This window comes from Ailuropoda melanoleuca, chromosome 5 (genome assembly GCF_002007445.2).
Source record: "Ailuropoda melanoleuca isolate Jingjing chromosome 5, ASM200744v2, whole genome shotgun sequence".
In the NCBI taxonomy this organism is placed as follows: Eukaryota; Metazoa; Chordata; class Mammalia; order Carnivora; family Ursidae; genus Ailuropoda; species Ailuropoda melanoleuca.
The window spans coordinates 8,298,230-8,302,423 of NC_048222.1; positions in this window are offsets into that span (position 1 = coordinate 8,298,230).

Here is a 4,194-nt window from a genome sequence, read left to right on the forward strand (position 1 = left end):
CTTTTGAGGAGGTAATGAAGTCCTGGTTTGCTGACTAGTGTTTCAATAATAACATACCCCCTTCAAGCTATGTCTCTTTAAAAGAAAAAAATGGCATTCTACTCTAAGAGTTTTCTAGGGACACCTAAGTGGCTCCATCAGATAAGTGTCTGCCTTTGGCTCAGGTCATGATCCCGGGATCCTGGAATCGAGTTCCGCGTCAGTCTCCTTGCTTAGCAGGGAGCCTGCTTCTCCCTCTGCCTGCCACTCCCCCTGCTTGTGCTCTCTCTCCCTCTGACAAATAAATAATAAAATCTTAAAAAAAAAAAAAGAAAGAAAGAGCTTCCTGTCTACAACCATTTCATCCATTCATTCAATCATACAGCATAGACTCATAAATTCTTGTATTATTTCTATTTTACTCAATGGGTGAGAGTCTGTTACATTACTGATTTCGGTGCTCTAACTATGCAAGGCTTAGCCAGTGGAGCTCCTTCAGGCCAGCTCTAGCATCATTTTGACATGTCCCCATCTTTCTCAAGAAACTCCATGCTTTCTTGTTCCATGAGACAGTCCAAGTTTATCTTGCAGTCTCCCACCCCCAGTCCTGGATTCAGCCATTCTTCAAGAATCCAGGCTCCTTGTAGTGGAAACTAGTAATCAGAGCTAATTAATAAAGATGGAATCATGGAATTAGAAAATCATGATTTGGCAACTACTGTAGTAACAACTGCTTCAGACAAGAATCATCAGTAGATGCTAAAACCACTGGTGAAAGTCTGATGAGGGACAGAATATTTACATAGCTTTAAATTATCTCCCCACAAAATACTTATTAATGACAGAGAAAAAATAGTAACTTTAAAGTAACACTAATGGGGCTCCTGGGTGGTGCAATTGGTTAAGTGTCCGACTCTTGATTTTGGCTCAGGTCATGATCTCATGGGTTGCGGGGTTGAGCTCCCACCCCCATCCCTCCCCACACCCTCTCCCTACCACCCACCACCCCTTTATTTAAAAAAAAATAAAGTAACACTAATAATAACAGAAGAAACCTGTTAGACACCATCTTAATGAAACAATAAAAAGTTATCATCGTCCAGTCATGGTTCAAAAATGACCTCTTGAGCCTCCTGATACAATATGCTGAGAACACAGTCTCACTTTTGTGACAATGTTGCAAAAATACATAATCTAAGTCTAATAATGAGGAAACATTACACAAACACAAATTGAAAGACATTCTACAAAATTACTGGTCTGTACTCTGAAAATATACCAAGGTTATGAAAAGCAAAGAGAAATCAATGAAAAAAGCAGACAAGACAGAGTATGTAATGTAACTCATGATTGAATCCTGGCCACAATTTTTTTCCCCATAAAAGGCATAAATGAAACAATGGCTAAAATTTGGGTAAAGTCTAGATAATATATATTATCAATGTGTTATGATTTTCACAGTTGTACAGTGGCTATGTAAGAACTCATGATTCTTTTTTAATTTTTAAAGATTTTATTTTTTATTTGACACAAAGAGAGAGTGAAAGAGCACAAACAGGAGAAGCAGCAGAGGGAGAGGGAGAAATGCAAGGTTTGATTCCAAGATCCTGGGATCATGACCTGAGCCGAAGGTAGACTCTTAACCAACTGAGCCACCCAGGCGCCCCCCTCTTTTTAATTTTTTTTTTAAGATTAACATGATTCTTTCTTAACTAATATACACTAAGATGTTTGGTGATAAACGGCATCACGTCTGCAACTTACTCTGAAATCATTCAAAAAATAGTATATATGTTTGTGTTTATATCTGTGTACACACATATAAGAATAGGAGCAGAAAGAGGAAGAAAGACAAGATAACAAAGGAGATGTGATAAAATGTCAACAATTGGGATATCTTAGTGAGGGATATATGGGAGTGTTTTGTACTGTTTGCAACTGGTCTATAAGTTTGAAATTACTTCAAAATAAAAAATTACAAATATAACACAAAAATAAACTCAAAATGGATTAAAGACCTAAATGTGAGACCTGAAACCATAAAAATCCTAGAAGAAAACACAGGCAGTAATGTTTCTAACATGGGCTGTAGCAACATTTTTATAGCTATATCTTCTAAAACATAGGAAATAAGAGCAAAGATAAACTATTGAGACTATATCAAAATAAAAAGTTTCTTCCCAGCAAAGGAAACAATCAACAAAATTAAACAACAACCTATGGAAGAGGAGAAGATATTTGCAAATGATATATCCAATAAGAGGTTAATACCTAAAATACACAAAGAACTTATACAATTCAACACCCAAAAAGCAAATAATCCAATTTAAAATGGGCAGAAGACATGAACAGGCATTTCTCCAAAGAAGACATCCAGATGGCCAACAGACACGTGAGGAGATGCTCAACATCACTCGTCATCAGGGAAATGCAAATCAAAACCAGAATGAGATATCACCTCACACCTGTCAGGATGGCTAAAGTCAAAACACAAGAAATAACAAGGGTTGGTAAGGATGTGGAGGAAAAGGAAGCCTCTTGCACTGTTGATGGGAATGCAAACCAGCACATCCACTCTGGAAAATATTATGGAGGTTCCTCAAAAAGGTAATAATAGAACTACCCTACAATCTGGCAATCACACCACTGAATACCAAAAAAAAATACAAAAACACTAATTCAAAGGGATGCATGCACCCCTATGTTTATAGCAGCATTATTTACAATAGCCAACTTATGGAAGCAGGTCAAGTGTCCATCAACAGATGAATGGATAAAGATGTGATATGTATACATATACTCAATGGCATAGTACTCAGCCATAAAAAAGAATGAAATCTTGCCATTTGCAACAACACGGATGGAGCCAGAGAGTATTATGCTAAGCAAATTAAGTGAGTCAGAGAAAGACAATACCATGTGATTTCACTCATATGTGGAATTTAAGAAAAACAAGCAAAGGAAAAAAGAGAGAGCAAGAAACCAAAAACAGACTCATAACTATAGAGAACAAATTGATGGTTATCAGAGTGGAGTTGGGTAGCGGGATGGATGACATAGATGACGGGGATGAAGGAGGGCACTTGTCACGATGAGCACTGGGTGATGTGCGTAAGTGTGGAATCCCTGTACTGTACACCCGAAACTAATATCACACTGTATGCTAGCTATACTGGAATTAAAATAAAATTAACTTTAAAAAAAGTAAGAAAGATAAAATAATACAGGTGGTGCCAAGACTGTAGTCTGTGTCACAAAACCCCGGGGAGGCCTGAGGAGCTAGCCTAATACAAAGTCTCTGAGAACGAGCACTGTTAACTCAAATATCTCACTGGGCAGGTCTTTCATAAAGACCACTATGAGGAAAATAAGCCTACAGTTGGTCGGCATGGGCAGTACCCTTTCTACCACACTCAACAAAGTGGGAGAGATGGCACTTGTATTCATGCACCAAAGCACATGATAAATTTAACACCTTTTCCCATTAAACCGCCCTCCTTGCTTGAGACTGAGTTTCAAGATTTTCAGGTTCCTAATCCTACAGCATTTGAATGTATCCGAATGACATTTTCACGTGAAAATGAAATACCAACTTCTTGAATCATTTTTAAAGGGTGAATTGGGGAACAATGATTTATCATTTCAGCCCATAAAGTATTTTTATTCACATAATATAAGCAATTTTCTCAGCCCTAATAACTTTGTGGGCATCTGATAAATTCTGGGGATATGTAGCAGATAGCCCTCTCAGAATTTATGCAGGGACTAAGACAGAGCCCTGATAAGTACTCATTCGAGTTAATCGACTATTATTAGAACGGAAAGTAATTTCAGAAATGCATCAGAAGGAAGTAAATGGAGCAACCTCTAAACATGCTTTTGGCATAGAAATTTAATTTCCTGTATTCAAGTGGAACAGCTTCTTTGGGCAAAGAAAGCAAAATTGTTTTGTTTTGGTTTTCTTGTGGTTTTTTTTTTTTGAGTTGAACATGTTCCTTGTTTCTAAAAATATCAGTGGCCAGGGTCATCAGCTTGAGCCCCATGCCAGCCTCGTGTTCAGTGGGGAGTCTGCTTGAGACTCTCTCTCTTTCTCCCCCTCTGCCCTTCCCTGCTCATACTCTCCCTCTTTCCCCCAAAAAAACTATATATATATATATATATATATATATATATATATATATATATATACACACACACACATATATATATCTCTTT